The following is a 24,160-nucleotide window of genomic DNA, read 5'->3' as shown; positions in this document are numbered from 1 at the left end:
AAGAGGTTATATGGGAAGGATAAAAAACATCTAGGCAAATTGCTCAAAGAACTACAAGCTGTGGTCTGGGGACAAATGACCCAGCCTAGTCGCAACACTAGAGTCTCCCCCTATTTCTTGGTGTTCATATGAGAGGCCGTGTTACCAGCCGATGTCGCTTTCTGAGCACCAAGGATAGAGAACTATGATGAAGAGAACAACGATCAGGCACGACAAGACAATGTTGACTAACTTGAGAAAGAACTCTTGGTCACATGTGTTTGGATGGCCAAGTTCTTGGATAGTCTGCGTAAATACTTCAACCGCAATATCTAGGAGCGATCCTTCGTGGTCGGTGACATGGTACTCTGTAGGAAACAAAAGACCGATGGGATGCACAAGCTATCTTCACCTTGGGAGAGTCCATGCATTGTCAAGGCTGTGGCCCGACTAGGATCCTATAGACTCTGTGATCAAGATGGCGTAGACATCCCTAACTCCTAGCACATCAAACACCTCAGGTGTTTCTATCCTTGAGACGTCCTACTAAGATATGTACCGCTTATGTATTTATGCATTTCAATAATGATTTTCTCCATGATGTTTTCTCCATTTGTTGTTTTCTCCATAATTTTCCTCCAATTATCTTTTGTTTTTCTCCATGCTAAACATCTTTAAGATGATGCTTTCTGTCGCCATTCTATTCACCGACCAGCCACATTCTCATTCGCATTATCCAGAAGTAGTCCTATTCTCGATTTAGCATCTAAATGTGCATGGGCAGTAGCGCTCTGCGTCATGGGCGGTCGACAGTGGTTCCTCAGTGATGCCTATTCCTAAGCGTGCACAGGAGCAAAGCTCTTTACACCATGGGGTGTGGGATAGCCGGGGCTGATAACAAGATAAAGGACTAACAATGCATCGTTAATATTAAATATTAACACTTTATACGTACTAAACACTAAAGTTTCATTTACAACTGCTTGGCATAATGCTAACAAGCCTGTTACATTCTAAGTTGTCATGGTTCATTGCCAACATCGCTGAACAGATCCATGCCGTCCGCCAGTTTGATCACCGAATCGAACACCTCCACCTCTAGCACGGTGATTTGCTCGTTGCTCAGATTTCGGGAAAGCCACTGTTGATTTGTTTGAGCTTCACCGAGGGGTAGACTAACAGGACAACTGCCAGTGCATGGCCCATGGCAGAACAAGTGATACCATGAGCATAGTGCTTAAAGTTCTCCAGCGCTGACTTACACCTCTCCACAATGATGTCTGGCCGTGGCGCTCTGTTGGGCTTCGACACTTCTTGGTCGATGAGATCCAGCACAAGGTTTATCCCATTGGAGATGGTCTTCAACTTTTCTATACTAGCCTCCAACCAGAGCTTGAAGTCACGAAACTACGCCCGACTATTGGTAGAGATCACTGCAGACAAGAAGGGCAATCATCTTAAACACATTTCTCATAGCAAGAGGGGTATTGACATAAGGAATAACTTATGGTTTAGTTCTTCGGCGAGTTGTTTTTTCACCGTCAGAGCTTCATCTCTTTCTTTCTCTGCTAGCACTTTGGCTTCATGTGCTAGCAGAGCTTGGGTCTCTGCCTCCACCTTGGCACCATGCGCTAGGCATGCTTCAGTCTCTGCCCACTTCTTTGCTTCATCAAGCTCTACACCAATGAAGGATTACTACCAGCATGGGCGAATTGAGGATATGAAAGCAATACACTATGGGGCCTAAGGCCTTACTTTTCTTCTGGTCTATGCCATCGCCTAGCTGATTCGTTAGCTCCCAGTTCTCCACCTCTAGTTGCATCTTTTCTGCTTGCAACTTCTCCTGGTCGGCGTGCGCTTTAGCCAGCATCTTCTCCAAAGTCTCCATAGACTCATGTAGCTTCTAGTTCTCAGCAATTGATGGAGCCACCTGCTTTAGCTGGTGTGTGCGGTTCTTGGAGATCTTCATTAGCTCCTATGGCAAACAACAGTTAATTGGCGTAATCCCCAACTTCAATTTGTCGTGTAGACTAACTTACTTCAATCTAGCCACACACTAATGCTAGTGCCACCTTGAGCTCCTTCACTTGCTCGCTCGCCTCCTCATCCTCCACCACCTCCATCGTATCTCTGTGGCACACGAAGGTCCACAAAAGCTGAGGAGGAGGATCCTAGGTATTTGGCGCTTCGCGCTCAATTTCTTTAATCACCTCGGGGGACTCCCTTGCCTGCCTTGGTGCTCGGTCGGCTTGTGGTTGGACGCTGAGGCCAAGATCCATCACTGGCGTCTGAGCCTAGGGACTGGCCCTTAGCTCTGGGCGACTGGTCGGCTCAACAGAAACATCTTCATTCATTTACTCTAGATGCTCGAGGACTTTGGCTCAGGGACCAGCCTAGTTTTCGGGTATTTCTCATGTTTCTTCTGGCTGTCCCACCCCAACACCCAGAGCACCAACAATCATGGCACTCAGCTCGGCGTCCTGCTGAGCATCGCCGCTGTCAATTGGGTGAAGTTCCTCGGTCGATGCTTCCCTGCAACATGATGTCATATCATCAATACTTCCACTTTGGTTATGCTTGGACTAAGTCTGGGGCAGAGACACTTACTCGTTGGATCACCTATGTGTAGCTCTGAATGGTCGGGGCTTGTTGGAGCTCTCATGTCCTTCAGTTGCTGGCACGAATCTTGAGAACACCAAAAGTGGCCGGTTTGCCTCTGGTGCTTCTAACCTCGCCACGGTGGCTCTCCCAACCGAAGCCCCTTGTCTAGGCTCGGGGACTTTGCCCTGAGTGGATCTCTTGTTGGTTGTGCCTTGGGTTGGCTGGTCGGAGGCTCTAGTGGTCGGTGTTGGGGTGGTCATCCACGCAACTCATTGTTGTAGCGTCTCGCCTGTGTCTTCATCATCATCTGACCAGTCCACGATGACTTGTTGGCATGCCTAAGGCTCTCTAATCAAGACTCCACCACTCTTGCATGGTGGCAAAGTGTTTGGTTTTTTCTTCTTCATTGGCTCTACTCGGGCCAATTATTTCCCGCATGATGGCGATCGACGCCTAGGAGTTTTCTCCACCACATCCTCGGATGAGGATGATGAGTTGCTCTCTGAAGGAGGACTGGTCGGAGCTTGGGTTGGATGGGCATCTATGCCCTTTGGCCAGGTCCCATCTGGCATGTCGGAGACATACACAGCACGATCCTATCCACAAGTTTTCAAGAAGACGTTTCAACATCAACAAGATTTGATATTACAAGGACTACCAATGGTACACTTTTACCAGTGGTGGTGGATTCATGATGTTGTATGCCACTTGCTACCCCGTGTTGCTCAGTTTGGTGTTACTTGAAAAGAGCTCCAGGAGGCGAATATAGGCATCGCCCTTATTTATCTTCTCGAGGGCTTCCCAAGTGGTATCTTCATCACCTGTATATTTATACGCGGGGTGTAACCTCTTCTTGCTTGGCTGGATCCGCCGTACAACAAAGTTGATGGCTACACCAACTCCATCAAGATTGTTACGCATCTGTCCCAAAATTTGCAGAAGCTCATCAACTTGGGTCATCTTCGAACTGCTCGGTCTGGCCGACCAGTTTGCGCTTGGCACTGCTAAATGGTTTATGTCGGCCAATAGGCTCGGTTCAGCATTTCAGATATAGAACCACTTAGCATTCCATCCCTTCAACAACATGTTGAGAGGCACTTGTATGTATTCCTTCACCATGCCATCCCTCAGCTGCAGATAAACTTCGCCAACAACTTTGGGGGACCCAGATCCAAGTAAGGGTTCGAGGCAGAAGAAATAGCAAAAGAGGTTGAAGTGCGGAGCGATTCGGATGAATGCTTTGCACAGATTGATGAAGAGGGAGATATAAAGAATGCTATTGGGATGGAGATGGCAAAGGTTAATGCTGTAATAGCCAAGAAGCTTCCGTAGGAAAGGATGCACATGAATCCCAAATCCACGAACGAAATAAGCCTCGAATGCAACAAGTTCGTTCCCACCCTTCGCCATTGATCGAATCTGATTCGATTTTGCTATGCTCAGATTTGATTGAGGAGGCGCTACGGTTGTAATGTGACTGTAGCAGGGTGTGCGAAGGTGAAACGCTGAGTATTTTGTGGTTGCAAGAAAGAAGACATGCTAGGAGGAATGAGGGAAGTGCGACGCGACATGTGGATTCGTATGGTTCGACCCTGACCCTTCACCTTTAGGGTTTTTGGGAAACCTCGCTAACTCCGCTGCGTCGTTCGTACCCCTCCAACTTCTCCATCAATGGTTACTAGGCTGGTTTAATGGGCCTTCGAGCATACTGAACGGCTGAGCCTGCTTTGTCAGTTTACCTCTCTATTTTCTCCACAAAATAGTGCTAAGCACTCTCCAAAATTCGCCACGGTCAAGTGCTAAGCACTCTCCAAATTTCGCCACGGTCAAGTGCTAAGCACTCTCCTATGTTCTCCATGGCATAGTGCTAAGCACTCTCTAATTTTCTCCAACAGTAAAGTGCTAAGCACTCTCCAATTTTTCTCCATTTTTAAGTGCTAAGCACTCTCCAATTTCTCCATGGTATAGTGCTAAACACTCTCCATGTTCTCTACAGCATAGTGCTAAGCACTCTCCATGTTTGCCACGGTATAGTGATAAGCACTCTCTAAATTTTGCCATGGTTATGTGCTAAGCACTTCCCATGTTCACCACGGTATAGTGCTAAGCACTCTCCATGTTCGCCATGGTATAGTGCTAAACACTCTCCATGTTCGCCATGGTATAGTGCTAAGTACTCTCAAAATTTCACCACGGTTAAGTGCTAAGCACTCTCTATGTTTGCCACGGTATAGTGCTAAGCACTCTCCAAATTTTGCCACGGTTAAGTGCTAAGCAATCTCCATGTTTGCCACGGTATAGTGCTAAGCACTCTCCATGGTCGCCATGGTATAGTGCTAAGCACTCTCCATGTTCACCACGGTATAGTGCTAAGCACTCTCTAAATTTTGTCACGGTTAAGTGCTAAGCACTCTCCATGTTCGCCACGGTATAGTGCTCATCACTCTCCAAATTTTGAAATGGTTAAGTGCTAAGCACTTCCCATGTTCACCACGGTATAGGTCTAAGCACTCTCCATGTTCTCCAATGGTAAAAGTACTAAGCACTCTTCATTTTTTCTCTACTTTTAAGTGCTCAGCATTGTAAATTTTACTCCAATGTCCAGTGCTAAGCACGGGGATTTTGTCCTTTTCACTTGTTTCTTTGATCCTGCTACAAGATGCTACTCTATCTTACAACAGGCTTGGAGACTAAGTGTGTATACTTCACCTAGCAGTGAGTGTACTATTTTTCCTCTTACTGGTCTTTAGCTAAGCTGAGGGCTGGCTGTGTGCTCGGCTAAGCTAGGACTCAATTATTCTAAATAACTGATCATTGTATTTCTTTGATCCTGACACCAGGTGCATTCTTCACCTACTATCAAGCTCGAGGACTACAATGTATACATTGCACCTTGTGGTGCTTGTATCAAATTTAATGTTTGGCTAAGTTCCCTTTTTTCTTTCTCAGTCGTTGATATTCTTTGATCCTGACACCAGGTGTCTTCTTCACCTACTGTCAGCCTCAGGGACTACAATGTATACATTGCACCTTATGACGCGTGTATCAATACTAACATCCTCTTTGACTAAGTCATGGATGATGATCATCTGACTTCACCAACGAAGCCTAACTGAGTACACTTCACCTAAGGTGGAGAATTTTTTAAAATTTTAAACTTGAGCCCCTTACATCCTTCTGGCAAGCCTTAGTTGAGTAAGTATGAGGCCTATTGACCAGTTAAATTGGTCGGCACTTCATTTTGTTGATCGGATTACCAGTCAAATTGGTCAGCACTTCATTTTGTTGATTGGATTACCAGTTAAACTAGTCAGATTACCAGATTAACTATCTAACTCCAAGTTAAACTGCTCAGACCTGCTCAAGACGGCGTTGCTCAGTGGATACAAGGCGCTCGGAGACTAGCTGTGCGGGGTATAACCCCAGGTACCCATGGCAATGGACATGGGCCACACTGCCAGGGGAGGTCCAACCCATAAGATCAAGGCCTACGGTGCTTTGCTCTGGTCGGCGTGCACCACAAGGCAGTCAGAAAATATCTTGGTGATAAAGGAAGATTTGTTCGAATATGATAGATATCGTATTCCTTGTAAATACTTACCATATAGCCAAATAGATCTAGACTTAAACCAACCTATAACTCTACCCTCAAGACGATAAGGCGGGTAGGGATCCCCCTCGAATGCATCTCATATTCGATACAATCCACCAAAGGCACACGACGTAGGGTATTACGTCGATCAGACGGCCTAAACCTATCTAAATCGCTTGTCTCTGCGCTTGTGTCACCATCCGACTCCTATTACGCACATGTCCACCGATTCATCTACTACCGTGGGCAAACCCCTTGGTAGATTGCCGACCATATTTCATCAACAGAAGGTTCAACCTATATTGACTATGTGTGTTTGTAGGGCTACCTCCCACGCCGTGTCTAGAGGGGCCGCCAGCACTGCTCATGCAGTGACCCCACCCATAGGGGGGTCGAGCTCGTCGTCGTCTTCCTCGAATGATCATCATGAGTTTCATGAGCTCATCCATGGGGCGGATGAGGCCCACCAGCGCTACTCTGACTTCACCTGTGAAGCAAGTCAGCTAGAGCACTGCCTTGATGCCAACAGGGTAGCCCTTGAGGCCTCAAAGAGGGAGACCGCCGTCGCGTGGGGGGTGGCCACCAACGCCCAGACCCGCATCGTGGGTAAGGGTGTTTCTTTGTCTTATCATCTCGCTCATTGCTTGCCATTCCTAATCTTCCTCTGATCCCCCTATCTTCTTGTTGTCAGCGTTGGACGAGCAGCTGGTGGCCTCTCGTCGTGAATGCACAGTGGTGGCTGGAGTCTAACGGGGAGCTAGCGTCGCCCTTGCCACCCTACAGCTCTGCACCGGCTAGGACTTCCGTCAGGTGGCGCCTGGGTTCCCAGACCTTGCTCGGCAGGAGGAGTGGGCGGAGCTGGTCGGTGACTTTGTCGCTGACATGGCTGCCGTTGTGGCTGACATAAATGTGGGGAACATCCTCCGTGGCTATGGCCATGGACCTTAGGTTGTATCTAGGGTCCATTAATAAATAAATTTTCTTAGTTTGTATTTTGTGCTTCTTTTATTTCGCATGCTTGCCGATGATCCGATTGTTTGAATGGCAAAGTCACATGACCTTGCCTAGGGATCGACCCGTGAAGCTTAGCTCAGTGCGACTTCATTTTCATGACTGAGGTGTCATAGGATAGAACTGGCGGCAGCGCGCCTCTTGTCGTCCCCTTTTCTTTGGGTCATGGCGATCTTTGTTCTAGTGAGCATCGGTGCGTGGTATGCCGCGGTGTGGCCTCCATGAGTGGACCATGTCGATTGGTGCATGCCAATCGACATGGGTCACTTAGGGTCGTACGCATCGTCAGAGTGTCGCTTTGACGTGTGCAAATTGAGGCATGTTGCGATCTTTGGGCGCAAGGAGGATTCATTGATCATTATGTACAAATTCTCAGTTGGCTGAGAGTAGCTTTGATTGAACCCTAGGAGCATAGCGACACCCATGACAGTGATTCCAGCGGCACGGTGATGCTTCTGGCCAGGCGGCAATGATCGGTGGTGACAACTCTGGTGACTCAAGTTACCTCTACACGATCATCTCGACCTAACAAACTCGCCCAAGGGGTTGGTTGGGCGAATTAGGATTTGGGACGAGCTCGCCCACGGCCATGGCGGCACAACAGAGCAGAGCACACCGACGCAGTGGTGCTCTGGCCAAACCCGAGCCTAATCGACCTCACTAAAGACTTCTACGCGATGAGGATGCTCACCATGACTTGTGTGCCCTGACGGTCGAAGCAAGGATGGAGCAGGCGATGCTGTCCCCAACGACGGTAGCTCCGTTGATGCGAACAGACAAAGGTGGCGATGTTCCAACGCAGCCTGTGAATGAACAGAGAAAAGGATGAGCCGATGAGCAACAAGGCGTCACGGCGAGGCTAGGACATGAAACGGTGTGATGAGAGACTCATTGGAACAACTTGGCCACGATGGGGGTGGTCACGGTGGCGCTGTGGACGATCGAGAGGAAGAAGATGGCGCGTGGCCAACTCTGGCGTAGCAAGGTGCTGTGTGCTAGCTCAACAAGAGCGCAAAGGTGAGGCGAAGCTATGGGCGTGGCAAATTGGGCGATAGCGCAGCGGTGGAGGTGAATTGCGTTGACGGGAGCGAGCTCGATGGCGGCAGCAGGGAAGGCGAAAGGAAGAAGACGACGGCCGGCTTGGCTCGGCTTAAAACGGCACGGGCGAAGCGACGAGAAACGCCAGCAGCTGCTTTAACTCGGACACATCAACAGCTGTGTGTCCACGTGCGTAGGGGCTACGTTGGAAGGTGGTGGCATCGGCGGTGAGCAGGCAGACTGACTGCTCCCGTCATAGTACTGTAGCATCCTAAAGCTCAATCTTCTTCCTCCTTTTTCTCCAGATTCTAAATGTAAACTTGAAAAGCTCCTAAAATAAAAAGTTATTCCCCATACTTTGATCTTCAACTATGCTTCAAGTATCAACATCTAAATCTCACTTGTTTGCAAGATCAAGGACCAAGAACATAGAGAGATTGAAACTGATCTCTGGATTTTAGAACTTAAACAGTTAGGGTTTGGAAAATTGATTTGGTTAACTTACTTAGAGAAGTAATTAGTGATTAATTAACCAGCAACCCTTTCAATCAATAGTACCATCTTGTAGTACAAATTTTATACTAACAAATGATACTCATGTTTGAAAATTTTTATTTGATTAATTAACCAGCAACCCTTTCAATCAATAGTACCATCTTGTATTACAAACTTTATACTAAGAAATGATACTCATGTTTGAAAATTTTTATTTATGAAATCCATTTTAAAGAACCCTTCAAAATTGAATTCAAAACCAAATTCCAGGAATTAGGCAGAATTGTCTGTGTTGGTTTTCAATTCTAATTTCAATTTTGAGGTTCAAATTTTAATTGGTTTGACTTGAATTCATGCTCCATACTTGACACTAGTGTAAGGCACTCACTTTGCACCTCAAAGTTTATTAGGGCATAATTCCAAGTATTTTGGTGAAATTCAAAATTAGAAGGTCACACGGTACCTTAAAAGGATTTTTGGTTTGAAACACAATACAACACTCATGCATTGCATTACTAGCAAATAAATATTATTTTTTAGTGAATGCAAGGCATGATTAGCTACCATGAATGCTTTACATGCAAGATGATGACATGCTCAAGTTTTAGTGATGCTTAACACCTAGGGTGTTACATGGCTCCCGTCAGGTTGGATGGCCTCTAAGTTAAGGCCTTCGTCATGGATCCCATCCCATGGTGGGTAGAATCGTACATGCGTCCTATCGAACCGTATTTGGACGGTGGATCGCCGTACTGGTTGTCACTGCCTTGTGGTGTTGTCTTGTCTGCATAGCGTGGCGCAGGGATGGCATCTGACTGGACTGATGTGACCGTTGTCCCCTAGGTCCTTGCGGAGTCCGAGTAATGTGCTTACTTTTGCTAGAGCGAGCACGTTTGGCTGGGCTTGACCTCTTTCCATTCCTCCCAGGGGTCGTGACGGTGGGGAGGTCGTGAGTCTCTAGCGCGTCATGTGGCTAAGTCTGATGAAGGGAGAGGTCGTGGCTAACCCCGACCTTGGCGGTCGGCCTGGTTCACTTGGCTCAGTTGGGCCTCGGTCGTTCGGGCCTTTGCAAGCTGATATATTGTGGGCTATATGGCCCTCTAGATAATCGGTGCCTTGAGACATCCGTGGTTATAACCTTGACAAGATGTTCATGTGGTATATAATGTCATGTTATGTGATTTTTTGTGTGATGTTCATGTAGTATACATGTGGTGTTCTATGATATTTTTTGTGATGTTCACGTGTTATAAATGTGATGTTCTATGATGTTTTTATATGTTCACGTGGTATAGATGTGATTTTCTATGACGTATTTTGTGATGTTCACGTAGTGTATATGTGATGTTCACGTAGTATATAATGATGTTCTATGATGTATTCTGCGATGTTTATGCAGTATACATGTGTTGTTCGATTATGTTTTTTGTGATCTTCTATGGTGTATTTAGTGATATTCACTTAGTATACATGTGATGTTCTATAGTATATTTTTAGGACGTTTAAAAAGTATTCATGTGATATTCTTTTAAAATTTTCTCTATTACGTGTTTTTTCCTTATGCTTTGCTCTAGATTTCATTATTTTTCATTTATGTTATGTATTTATTTTATGTATATTATAATACCAATTTTATTAACCTAAATTGAGATAATTCTTCTTACTAAGACGGAACATTATTCTTTGAACCTAGAACATCGTCTCTCCTCAGTAATAGAAAATGTTCTATCTTCATAAGATAAATGTTCATTAATTTTTTTATCTAAATATATTCATGTGGGATCTTATTTTGAAGGATTTATTGGAAGAAACCTGATGGTGTAATTAAAATTTAATTTGGATGAGAGTTATAACCTTTTTTAGTTTGTTGAAAGTCATTACATGCGACATGGGTAAGGTAGTCCCTACACTATGGCTAACACTATGGCTAACCTGCGTGCGCTACTTAAAATTATTCCCGCACGGCAGTCCGCCCAATCGGACGCAAGCACCTCCCCCACGTTTGCCTCCACGTGTCTTGACAATCACAGCATCCAGGGACATGTAGTCCAAATAACCCGGAAAGAGTGCAGATTTCACCGACATCGCCGTGTCCGGCAAATTCACCGACATCATCATCCTGCAAGTTGCCGGTGGGGGTTACCAGATGCGTCACAGACGCATGGAACCAGGATGGAAGGACCTCACTAAGCAAAAGTTTACAGTGGTTGAAGTTGACATCGTTGATGGACTTGTTCGACGAACCGAAGATAAAACTGAAGCTGTCGTCAGAGGATGATAGATCGACTCATCGACATTCTTAGAGCCAGTGCCTGACGAAGTTTGACTCCGCTAGAACTGGCGGAGGGGAAGATTTTAGATCCAGTCGATCTCCATGGGCAAGTGCTGAAGGTGGCATCGTGGTGGCCATGCACGTAGCATAAGCGGCAAGATCCCAAGCGGAATCGCCCGAGATGGCTACGGGAACAACCGGCATGACGCTGCCCGTGGTGAAGACCGGTCACCAACCGAAGAGGACTGGATCTGGGACGAGACGCAACATAAACTTTATTTTACTGAAGCTCTCACTTTCGTCGGAACCATGGATGACGACGCAGCTGAAGAGGAACACCAGGACGACAGTGTCGCAGACCAAAAGGCTCTTGGTTAGGGAGAAGAAGGCGCTCATCTGAACCACTCTCAAACACCACCACTACTACTCTTGGGGGGGAGGGGGGACCTCCCCTCGGCACTGGCGCGAGCATCGGCTGGAGAAGGGAAGGGGCCCGTAGCTTTACTTCATCTCGCATCCTCTCTAGTAGGCTCCGTGGCTTGACTCCTTTGACCTAGTTATGTTATCGTATGCCTTAGAACCATGACGCCACAATCTTTTTTTCAAACCTAGCACAACATTTAAAAAAAAATACTCCGTTTGCTCTAAATTATAAGTTCTTTTAGCGTTGTTAAGCCAAACTTGTCCATAATAGTTCAAAATTATAAAAAATGCACAAGCATATGAAGACATTAAAAATTGGTTTATCATCATCATGGCCTCCACTGATTTCAGTCCTTGAACTGATACCGGTCAGAATCTTTTGTTTTCATCGGCACCGTTAGGCTCTGGGAGTATTTGAAATATTTGAATGCATCATACTAATGAATCTAGAGGAGTATAAGATGGATTATTCCTCGTCGTTCAATGCATATATTTATCTACCCACTCTTTTCATAATTTGTTCCTTGACATCGTCCAAGTGCCGTGTAATCAGGTTGCCATCTACAAAAGTTTTTATTTGTGTCCACGCATGTTGCTTCATTGATCAGGTATCTGCTGTCAAGGTATCTCTACAGTCAGGTTGCCGTCTACAAAAGTATCAACATTTAAATATTTTGAATAGTAAATAAACATATCGTATGATTAATATAATGATATCTATTTCATATTATAAATAGTAGTATCTCTTTTGTATATACTTGGTTGACAAACGTGATGTGTACTTTTTTTTTAAGGATGGAGGGTACAGGCTCCAATCAATCGCCCGCTAATCAAGTAATATCAGTGGCCTACCTGATCCCTGCCCAACAACAAGCTAGTATCAGGCTATCAAGCATAAGCGTTTCAGAATTCGACTCACCCATGGATTGGTCCGCCATCATCTACGCCAGTGTCCTCCTCCTTGTTCTGCTGCCGCAGAGTGTTTCCGACGACCGGCTGGTCCTGGGCAAGCCGCTCGTTCCCGGCACCACCATCATATCAGACGGCGGCGTCTTCGCGCTGGGCTTCTTCTCCCTCGCCGATTCCACTCCTGCCAATCTGTACCTTGGCATATGGTACAACGACATCCCCAGGCTCACCGCCGTGTTGGTCGCCAACAGAGGAAACCCGGCCACAACCGGCACCTCTGCACCACCACCAGCGCTGACCCTGACCAATTCCTCCAACCTCATTCTGTCCGACGCCAGCGGCCGAATTCTCTGGACGACCAACGTCACCGGTGTCTCGGGTTCAGCTGCCTCGGCGGTGCTTCTCAACACCGGCAACCTCGTCATCCGATCTCCGAACGGAATCACCGCATGGCAGAGCTTCGAGCACCCGGGCGACACGTTCCTCCCCGGCATGAAGATCCGGGTCAGGTACAGGTCTCGAGACGGCGACCGCCTGGTTTCTTGGAAAGGCGCTGACGACCCCTCGCCGGGGAGCTTCACCTTCGGCCTGGACCCGGGCACGCTCATGCAGGCCTTCATCTGGAACGGGACGCGTCCCATGGCGCGCACCGCCCCGTGGACGGGCTACGCGACCATCAGTGGCCAGTTCCATGTGAACTCCAGCTCCAGCGTCGTCATGATTTCCCTGGCGATCGTCAGAACCGAGGAAGAGATGTATTTAGCCTACAGCCTCCCCGACGGCAGCGGGCACACCAGGTTCGTGTTGACTTATTCCGGCGAATAGCAGCTGCAGAGCTGGGGATCGTCGGACTGGGCTATCGTCGGCAAGTGGCCGGCCAACGAGTGCGACTTGTACGGCCAGTGTGGCCCGTATGGTTACTGCGACGGCACGGTGACTGCCCCGACGACTCCGACGTGCAAGTGCCTCGATGGTTTCGAGCCGGCGAGCCTGGAAGAGTGGAGCAGAGGCAGGTTTTCCCAGGGCGTGCCGGCGGAAGGAGGCTCTGCGGTGTGGCGACGGCGGTTTCGTGGCGTTGCCGGGGATAAAACCGCCGGACAAGTTCGTGCTCGTCGAGAACCGAACCTCTGAGGAATGCGCCAAGGACTGCACAAACAACTGCTCCTGCGTGGCGTACGCCTATGCCAACTTGAGAAGCAGAAGCACGATGAGGTGCTTGGTGTGGTCCGGGGAGTTGATTGACACAGAGAGGGTGGGTGACACTGTTGGCAGTGACACGCTGTACATCCGGACTGCAGGCTTCGATGCTGGTGTGCTATTCATCTCATCTGTCTATAATTCTATATATACGTAAACTTAATTTGATCCTTGCATTGGTTATCTATGCTACATTATTCATGCATAGAATTTTCACTGCAATGACTTTGCACAGTAACAAGGCCAAAGAACAGCGCTGTAAAGATTGTGCTTCCTGCAGTTTTGTTAAGTGGCATTCTGATACTCACAGGCACAGGCACTTCCCTTGCATGGTTCACTACGCTTGTATATTGTATTGTACTCACCAGAGGGGTCAGGGGAATTGGTTTTTGCACTACTATTCTACATTATTACCGTCACATAAGAAAAAAAGAAACATTCATGACATTTTGGAAGCAGGTAAAAAACAAAAAGAGGGAAAGAAATCCTACTGTCAGTCCTTGGAAACCTGAATACTTCAGAGTACTCTGGTGAAAGAAATCCTACTGAAGGCTTTGTATTTCCAGCTGTAAGCTTCCAAGATATCGCAGCTGTGACAAATAACTTCGACAGATCATTTATCATTGGACAAGGAGGTTTTGGCAAAGTTTACAAGGTACTTATCTATTTTATTTAATTTTCACCCTGCAAAACTATAACCGCACTAACACTAAATTAATGTCTTAATTCATTTTTCACTTCAATTTTACAAGGCAACGCTAGATGGCCGAGAAGTTGCCATCAAAAGGCTCAGCAGGGATTCCGCACAAGGGATAGTGGAATTCAGAAATGAAGTTGTTTTAATTGCCAAACTGCAGCACAGAAATTTGGTTAGCTTTATTAGTTGTTGCATCGAGGGAGACGAAAAGCTTCTGGTAGTACATGCCTAACAAAAGCTTAGATACTCTGCTTTTCAGTATGATCTAACAGTAGCACATTACAGCTTCAGGGTTCAACATAACCGATGGGTCACTACTTATGGGACATAGTTGCCTTTATCTGTAGGCAGTACAAGGAAGTTAGAGTTAGATTGGCCAACACGGTTCAACATAATCAAAGGAATTGCTAAAGGGCTTCTATACCTCCATCAAGATTCAAGGCTGAGGATAATTCACAGAGATCTCAAAGCAAGCAATGTTTTGCTAGATGAAAAGATGAGACCCAACCACCCAAGATAGCAGATTTTGGTATGGCAAGGATGTTTGGTGACAACCAACATGACCCAAACACGAAGAGAGTCGTCGGAACATAGTGAGTTGTTTTTTTTTCTAAAATTACCACAAAGTTAACTTAATTCACAGAAAAACACCTACTCCATTATTCTTCGTGGTAAAACATTTGCAGCGGCTGCATGGCTCCTGAATCTGCAATGAGAGGCATATTTTCTATCAAGTCTGATGTGTATAGCTTTGGTGTGTTGATGTTGGAAATCATAAGTGGTGTGAAGATAAGCTCAACTGATCACACAATAGACTTCGAAAACCTTATAGTATATGTGAGTATATAAGCTTTTCTGAATTTTGCAATAACTTTATAATAAAATTCCACAACCTCAATTATTGTGTTGTTTTATATCCAGGCATGGAATCTTTGGAAGAAAGGGCAGGCAAAGGATTTGATAGACTCAAGTATAATGGAGAGCTGCATACCTGCTGAAGCTTTGCTTTGCATCCACATAGGCCTTCTATGTGTGCAGGATAACCCCAACGATAGGCCACTTATGTCATCTGTGGTGTTCATCTTGCAGAATGGAAATTGCACACTCGCCATTACAAACAAACCTGCATATTTTGCGCATACTAATAACATAGTAAAACAGGTAAGAGGCACTACTCGGAACTCAAAGAACAGTGTAACTCTTTCAGCTTTAGAGGGAAGGTAGGCCGTTTTTTCCACATATATGACAATCATTTGATAAAGAAACACTCGGGTTATGTAAATTTGCATTGCTAATGCGATCAAATTTGGCGTACTAGCTAATGTTACATTGGGCCTGATTTGAGCACTGTGCAAGTTTGGAGAAGACTCTTGCATGCTAATGCAGGCAACCAGCAATCAGGCTCTACGAGTGTATGTTCGAGGAGGCTTGCTAGTCTTGTTGGGACCTGTCTAATTGGTTGCATAACTTTCATATAATGTAATTTAAGTTAGGTTTATTTGGGTCGTGTTGGCTTCCATCCTTCCATAGTAATCTATGAATTACTTAGGGATGTTGCAACTGGTCAAACTCTGCTTCTGCTTAATGAAATATGTGTCACAAGGACACGCTCGTGAAGAAAAAAATCTCAATCAATCTTGTCTGTGACAAATGACGTTGCCCTGATTATTTTTGTCAGGGTCAACCACTAAGCAAAGCACTCTGACGTCATTGCTTGTACGACAAGTCTCACTGCAACAATTCCTAATCGAGAATATAATTTCACCGGACTTTTAGCCTCACCCTGTGACCCATGTTCACATGATCATCTAGCTTCGCCTTGTAAATTGAAGTGGCTAAATGTTCGGTGAGATCTAAAATTTTATAGTTCAAAATTTTCATTTGAAATTATTTATAGACTTAAATATTTAATATAAGAGTTATTTTTTACGAAGAAAGAGAATTATATTAGATAATAGCTGGGTATATCAACACGTTACCAGCACTCTGGATTACACGAATGTCTAGAAACTAATTTTCATCTAAATTATACCCACGTTGTGAATAGCTCCAGATCTCAAAACCAAACATGTATGACACTTTGCAGTTGAAAGGTCCTTGTTTGGTTTTGGTAATTGAGTGACAACTTAGGTGGACTAATTGTGTTTATGTGAGATACACAGGTGATTAGTCCACAGGTACATGTGTGTGAGCAACATATGCCATGAAGGTGAAAATGGCTTGGAGATGTTGCAAAGCTCACACATGTGATGATGAAGGAGCTTAAATGCACATGAGACATGACATTGAGTCATGTGATCAAGGTGGAGAAGATCAAGACAAGACTTGGCTTGATGGACCGGTTGCAAGCGTGAAGGGCAAGTCGAAGGCTTTGGAGTGATGGACCGCGTGGCGGTGAAGCTTGAGCAAGACTTGGCGCCGATGGACGATGGCAACGGTGAAGAGCAAGTAGAGTCAAGATCAATGAACCAATATGATCATGTGATGATATGAAGTGGATCATATCATTGTTGATCGTGCTGGTGCATGTGTTGCATCAACATTGGAGGAGATGGAATGGAATGCGCAAGGCAAAGGTATAACCTAGGGCATTTCATTTCACCGGTCATAGGTGTGTAGAGAAGTTTATGACCGGGTTTAGGATAGATGGCCGTACTATCAAGAGGGGCAAACTTGTTTGCATATCGATCATCTAGTGCCACTCGAGTGATCTAACTTTGCATTGTCGCTAGGATCGAGTGGCGTGGCAAGTTGAGTGGCTAACATCCTTTGGGAAATGATTGTGAAAATGCTAACACACTTACACATGGTGATGTACACTTGGTGGTGTTGGCACATTTACAAAGGCGGTGGTGAAAATGCTAACACACTTACACATTCGACGTTTTCGGGAAAATGGAATGTCTATTTTCTATTGTGCCGGATGCAAATTCTTGTGGTTAGCACACTTGAGCAAGGGTGAAGAGAATGGAGAAGATGCTGGCGTCGGTCACCTGATCGGACGCTGGATCTGAATGCACCGGACGCTGGCAGGCTGCGTCCGGTCGCGCTGACGTGGAGTATAGCAGTCACTGGAGTGTGACCGGACGCTGGCTGCGTCCGATCGCGTTCGACCGGACGCGTCCGGTCATGCTCGGGAGCTTACTGGAAATGACCGGACGCTGGGGGTTCAGCGTCCGGTCAGTTGAGTGCTGCTGCATCCGGTCAGGTCAAGTGACCGTTGGAACTGGGACACGTGGTCGTCTGTGGGCGACCGGACGCTGAGGTCCAGCGTCCGGTCAACACGACCGGAGCGTCCGGTCGGCCCGACCGTTGCCCAGTGAAGGGGTAACGGCTAGTTTAGCCCCTGGGGCTATAAATAGAAGTGGCCTTCGGCCATGGCTGGTGTGGAGCACCTTGGGGGACTTTGTGTCCATGCTTGAGAGTGCTTGGGAGCCCTCCATCACACACATACTTGATAGCGATCATCCGATTGTGTGAGTGAGCGATTCTAGTGCGATTGCATCGTGAGGGTGCATCGAGTGGCACTAGGTGATTGAGTTGCAAGCCGGTGGTGCTTGTTACTCTTGGAGGTTGCCACCTCCTAGACGGCTTGGTGGTGGTCTCCGTCGAAGCGCGCAAGAAGCTTGTGCGGCGCTCCGGAGAAGTGCTTGTGAGGGGCATTGTGCTCGCCCCGCGGGAGCCGCGAAGAGCAACTCTAGTAAAGCGTGTCATTGAGCTACCCTCACTCAAGGGGTAGGTTCTTGCGGCGCCCGACGTGCGGGCTTAGCGGGTGATGTTAATTAGCCGCCGAACCACCAAGTGAGCGGTCGACACAACGGGGACTAGCGTGTTGGCAAACACGTGAACCTCGGGAGAAAAATCATCGTGTCAACCTTGTTCTTCCCGTTGGTTTGCATCCCCATTACACAAGCTTGCAATTACTTTTATACATATTAAGCTTGTGTAGTTGCTCTTGTAATTAGATAGCTTGTGTAGCTTGCTAATTACCTTCTTGCTTGTGTAGCATAGAAGTAGCTCCCTTGCGTGACTAATTTGGTTTTAGTAACCTTGTCAGTCATATTGCTTAGTTTGTGTAGCTAAGTATTTGCGCTCTCTAATTAGGCATTGGTCGCCTTGTTATTGAGCATTGCTAGTGAGCTTAGTTAGCTTTGTGCTTTTGCTTACTAGCATGTGTAGGAGCTCCCTTGTCACTTAAAGTACTAGTGGCATAGGTTTGTGTAACCTTGCTCCTAGAATTGTTTAGGAGAGCTCTAGCTAGCCCGGCACCTTTATTGCTTAATTGTTATCTTTGCAAGGTGCTAGTGAACATATATAGTGGGGTATAGTCTTGGCTAGACCGATAGTCTTAATTCCGCATTTGTATCGGTTAGCCGACGCAATTAAGTTTTAGAAAAGACTATTCACCCCCCCCCCTCTAGTCGCCATCTCGACCCTTCAGCAGTATGGATGACCGCACAGGCAAACACTAAGCAAAAGGCCTAAGAACAGCTGCCCAACAAACGACGGCCAACATTCATGTAGGCGCAGTTGAGAAACTTCTTCTTTCTGATGTCTTCCTTCTTCTTCTTTCTGCCAACAAAGAATGGGGAAGACTGATCTAAAACTTATTCTCCCTAGTCCTTCATTATGGCCAGATCTAACCACAACAAAACGGAAGAGACCGGAGAAAATTATTCCATGGTGGCGATACCATCTCCGCCTTGATGTCGCCGTCCAGAAATAAAAGTATCAATGTCATCATACCAGTGAGGATGCTGACGTCGTAGTTGTCGCCCCATCTTCAACAGAGCCGCCATGGAGAAAACGATCCCACCCTACCCTCTCGCCGTCATCGAAGAGGAGGAGGAGATAAATCTCCAAATCCAAGAAACTTGGCATGGAGAGACTCTAACCCTAAGGACTCAGTCTACTGGAAAAAGTTATTAAAAACGATGGATCCTCACTTCCTCTAGCCTCCAGCGATCGCCGTGGGGGGAGGAAGGGGACCAACGATGGTGGAGGCGGGGAGGAGCGACGGCGGCGGTGGCGGCGCTCCTAGTCGCAAGTCGCGTATTACTTTCATTTGGACCTAGGACGAGAACCCACAGCCACAAGTCGTCTAATATAAGATTCGTTAAGGTTAATATAAAAGGATAAGATCATTCACTTGGTCATAAGTGATTGTGCAAGAGTGGTAGGAGAGGCTCATGTGAGGGAAGAAGTTATGAGTTCAAATCCCAAAACCACACATGTGAAACTTGTGACCGCTATGGATTTCTTTCGAAATTAAAAAGACATCTAGACTAGAAATTGATTTCCCCTTTTAGCAGATTATCAGGAGCCAGGAAAAGGAAATGCCCCTGGCCCCCACGTCGTCCCGTCTAGGCAACACGAGCGGCGATGTCGCCAACTCTAGCACCTCCACCCTCCCTCTTCGTGCCTCCTTGCCGCTGCCGGAGCGTGCTGCTGGAGGCCACGCGCCTGTGAGGAAGGTGGCGGCGGGGCCCTCTTCCCTCCATCCTTCTCTCCTCTCCTCGGTGACTTTTTCTTGGCGGTGGTGGTGCATGCTCCGACGACCGGCGCTCGGATCCGGTGGCTCCGGTCCTTCCACGGCCAGATCTGGCACCACCGCTTGGTTATGGTTGTGGAGGCGTGAAGCTTGGGCCCTCGGCCAGATCCGGCTAAGGTGGGGGCTTTGGGGTGTTTGATTGATCTCTAATCCTAACTGGACCCAACGACCTAGTTGGGCCTTTGATTCATGCCCTGATCGAGGGCACCTAGCCCACCATGGCTGGAGGGCCCAGTCACACTACGCTATAAAAAGAGGTGGGGGCCGGCGGCTCTTATCACGAGGTTGACCTAAGCCGAGCTCCCCACCGACACCTAAACCCTAATCCGATCAGAGTGGGGCGCAACCAGTGACGGGAAGCCACCAGCCGCGCCGCTCGCTCAATCGACGTCAACGTCTTCATCACCCTCTTCACCGACCATCGCTACAACGCGGCGCAGACTACACCAACGAATGTGATGGCGTCCTCTGAACCATCCCCCTCTACGGTGTCAGGTTCAACACCTTCTCCCTTCCCTCTCTATCTCTCTTGTTCTACATGTATTAGGATGAACTACGTCCTTTATCCCATATAGAATCACTCTACTGGCTAGATCTATGATCCTAGTGATCCTACAACGTTAACAATGGTACCAGAGCCATCGGTTTCTGGGGTTTTTAGATCTAGAACAGGTAAACCGATTAGAAAATGAAGTAGAAGGTTAGATCCAGTGCCGGTCTAACAAGAACAGAGGGTTCGGTTGAACCCTAACCCTAACTAGGTTAAGGAAAGGAGAAAAATAAGATGGTTTCGGCCTTAAGAACATAAGAGCCGAACCCTAAACCCGTAAAAGACTTCACGGGGAAGATAAACAATGAAACCCTAACCCTAACTTTGATCCCCATCCCAAATCGGTTGAATCCGAGCACTGACATAGAAACAAATCTGAAGGGGAAGAAGGGGAAGGGGTGGCCTACCTCACCGCTGCGCAGCGCTACTGCTTCGCCAGCGCGTGGGGAAAAGAATGCCGAGCCGAGGGCGCTACTCGCCAGGCTCTGGCCAAAGAGGCGCCGTGGCCAGGCCGCTCGACTGCGGTGCGCTCGCCCGTTGGGGAGCGCGCATGCCGGCGAGGAGGCCAGCAACGGCGTCGGGGCTCTCTGCTCACTCTCATCGCCATTTCGCCCGCTCGACTCGCTCGGTTGCCGCTGTCGCTGCGGTCGGCGTTTTGATCATGCGACGCGCGTGGACGGCCGTCGGATCAGCGCGGCCACGTGGCTTTGTTGGCCTAGGCCCAGGTTGCGGCCTGGGTGCAGGCAGCGCGCGTGGAAGAGAGGCAGGCCGGGCTGAATTCTCGGCTGGGTCGAATGAACAGTGATGAATTGAATCAGTTTTTTGTTTTTTCTTTTTCCAGTAAATGTTTATTTCCTGGAAAATGGATAAATGGCTTAAAGAAAATAGAAAAGAGAATTTTCCTATGGGTAAAATTCACAAAATTGAGATTATTTTTCCGCTGCGTATTTAAAGATGTTATTTTTATTATTAAATTCGAACCAACGGGGGAATTTAATTTTGAAAATGGATATGTTTTAATTGATTATAATATTGTTATTATTCTGACCAATGTTGATTAATGGCAATATTATGATGAGTTTTTTGTCATGCATTAATTCTATTTTTGCCCAACGGTGATGTAGATTTAATGTATAAACAGTTGTATGTTTTAATTTTGACCAATGTTGGAATCAAGGCATACAATTGTTGTCATTATTTATGTTCTCACACTATATGAATTATGTTTTCAGGCGGATACAACTTGATGGGTTGTATCAAAGAGATCCCCACTCTCAAAGGTGATAACTACATGGAGTGGAAGAAAAAGATTGATCTGGCCTTCATCTTGGCTGAGGTGGACTAGGTAGTCACCACACCGTGTCCCACAGAGCCTGTGGCACCAATGAGGGAGACAAACGAGGCTGATGCCGCTTGGGCAACCAAAGAGAGGGATTTTGCATCCCAAAGAATGTCCTATGACCTTAAACATAGGAAGTGGGTCACTGCCAACAAAAAATATTTGGTTGTGATAAAGAACACGATTGAACCTACAATTATGGGCTCAATCCCAAAGTGTGACACGGTCACTAAGTACCTCGAAAGAATAAAGAGTTAGTTCACTGGCTCTTCAAAGACATATGTTACCCAGCTAATAAAGCAGCTGGTGACAGAGAGATACTCAGGTAATGGTGGCATAAGAGCGCATATACTAAGGATGAGCAATTTGGCATCCAAGCTAAAACCAATGGATCTAGCTCTCAAGGAAGAGTTCCTTATCCATCTGATTTTTGCTTCCTTACCAAAAGAGTTTGACATTTTTGTTGTCAACTACAACATACAGCCTAAGAAGTGGGACATGAAGAGGCTCATGGCTATGTGTGTGCAAGAGGAGGAGAGAATGAAAGCTACTAATGGTGGCTCTATCAATTATTTGAAAGACAATAAGAAAAAGAATAATAATACTAACTCCTCCTCAAAGTCAAAGGGAAAGGGTCCCATGCTGCATCAGCCTTAGCAGAACAAGTTCACAGTAGAGAAAGACCGGTGTCTCTATTATAAAAAGACGGGACATTATAAGAAAGATTGTCCCGATTACTTAAAGATGATCATGGCAAAGAAAGGTGAGAACATTATTACGTTCATAAATAAATCCCTGTATGTACAGTATTCAAAATCTACTTGGTGGATTGACTCAGGTGCAACTGTTCATGTTGTTAATTCTTTACAGGGATTCCGTTCGACGAGGACTACGCAAAGAAGCGAAAGACATGTTAAAGTTGCAAATGGAGTCCGAGCAGAAGTTGAAGCCGTTGGCGATCTTTCTCTAGAGCTTGCTGATGATTTCAAACTTATACTTAGAGATGTTCTTTATGTTCCCTCATTACAGAGGAATTTGATTAGTGTTTCATGTTTGGACAATGATGAATATGATTGCCATTTTGGAATTGGCAAATGTAAGATAACATTTAATAATGCATGTGTTGGTCTTGCTATCTTACAAAATGAGCTTTATTTGTTATCACTACGTGATGATGTGAATGTTGTATATGATGATGTGAACGTTGCGTGCGACAATATGAATGTATCCTCGTCTATGGATGTAAACAAAAAACGAAAGGGAGCTCACGATGCATTGTCAAAATTATGGCACTGTCATTTAGGCCATATTTCGAGGGAGGAATAGAAAGACTAGTTAAGAATTTAGGCCATATTTCGACAATAGAAAGTCTATCTTCCTTGTCTTGTATGTGGACGACATCTTACTTGCTAGTAGTGATGTCAGTCTACTACTAGAGACAAAGAAGTTTTTGTCCTCAAAATTTGATATGAAAGATCTTGGTGAAGCCTCATTCGTTCTAGGGATCGAGATTCACCGAGATAGAAGTAAAGGGGTATTAGGACTGTCACAAAAGGCATACATAGAAAGAATCTTAAAGAAATTCAGTATGCACAAATGTAGTCCCTCACCTGCTCCTATAGTCAAGGGCGACAGATATGGGGATTTTCAATGCCCCAGAAACCAATATGAGATCGATCAAATGAAAGTGGTTCCATATGCTTTAGCTATCGGAAGCTTGCAATATGCTCAAGTATGTACGCGCCCTGACTTGACATTTGTTATCAGGTTACTTGGTAGATTCCAGAGCAATCCTAGAACAGAACACTAGAAATTAGTAAAGAAAGTCTTGCGTTATTTGCAAGGAACGAAAGGCCTCATGATGACATATAGAAGATCTGATTCACTCTATATAGTGGGATATTTAGATTCTGATTATACGGGAGATGATAGAAAATCCACGTCTGGATATGTATTCACTCTCGTAGGGGGAGCTATTTCATGGAAAAACTCAAAGCAACTCGTCACTACATCGTCCACAATGTATGTCGAGTTTATAGCGTGTTATGAGGCAACGGGGCAGGTGAACTGGCTAAAGAAGTTCATACCCAGTTTGAAGGTGGTTGACGACATCTATAGACCACTTAAGTTATACTGCGATAATAATCCGGTAGTACAATATGCTCACAACAATAAGTCAAGTGGTGCTGCCAAACACATTGACATAAAGTATTATGTTGTGAAAGGTAAAGTCCGGGATCATGCCATAAGTCTTGAGTACATAATTACTAAAAAGATGCTCGCGGATCCGCTTACAAAAGGCTTACCACCCAACGTGTTCAGAGAACATGTAGCCAGCATGGGTTTAAGGAAAGCCTATAATTCCTGGACAAAAGAAGGCCCAAAGATAAGTAACTATTTCAGAACAGAGTGGTGTATCGTAGCTGTTAAATCTATCGGCAATGGACCGTGATGATGAGACATGCTCTATGCACTAATCTATAATGGAATGAACAAAAGTAAATGA

The 24,160-nt window shown here is 46.1% G+C and overlaps 2 pseudogenes; one reads left to right on the top strand and one right to left on the bottom strand.

The window, feature by feature from the left end:
* The window catches only part of LOC136548888 (receptor-like serine/threonine-protein kinase SD1-8), a 115,420-nt pseudogene that overhangs the window by 62,218 nt on the left and 29,042 nt on the right, over window positions 1-24,160 (bottom strand).
* Window positions 12,311-15,438, top strand: LOC136550106 (G-type lectin S-receptor-like serine/threonine-protein kinase At1g61440; annotated as a pseudogene).

The sequence above is a fragment of the Miscanthus floridulus genome, chromosome 4 (genome assembly GCF_019320115.1).
Source record: "Miscanthus floridulus cultivar M001 chromosome 4, ASM1932011v1, whole genome shotgun sequence".
NCBI classification, from domain to species: Eukaryota; Viridiplantae; Streptophyta; class Magnoliopsida; order Poales; family Poaceae; genus Miscanthus; species Miscanthus floridulus.
The sequence above is the reverse complement of the archived record's forward strand: the minus strand, read 5'-3'. Positions and strand labels throughout refer to the sequence as shown.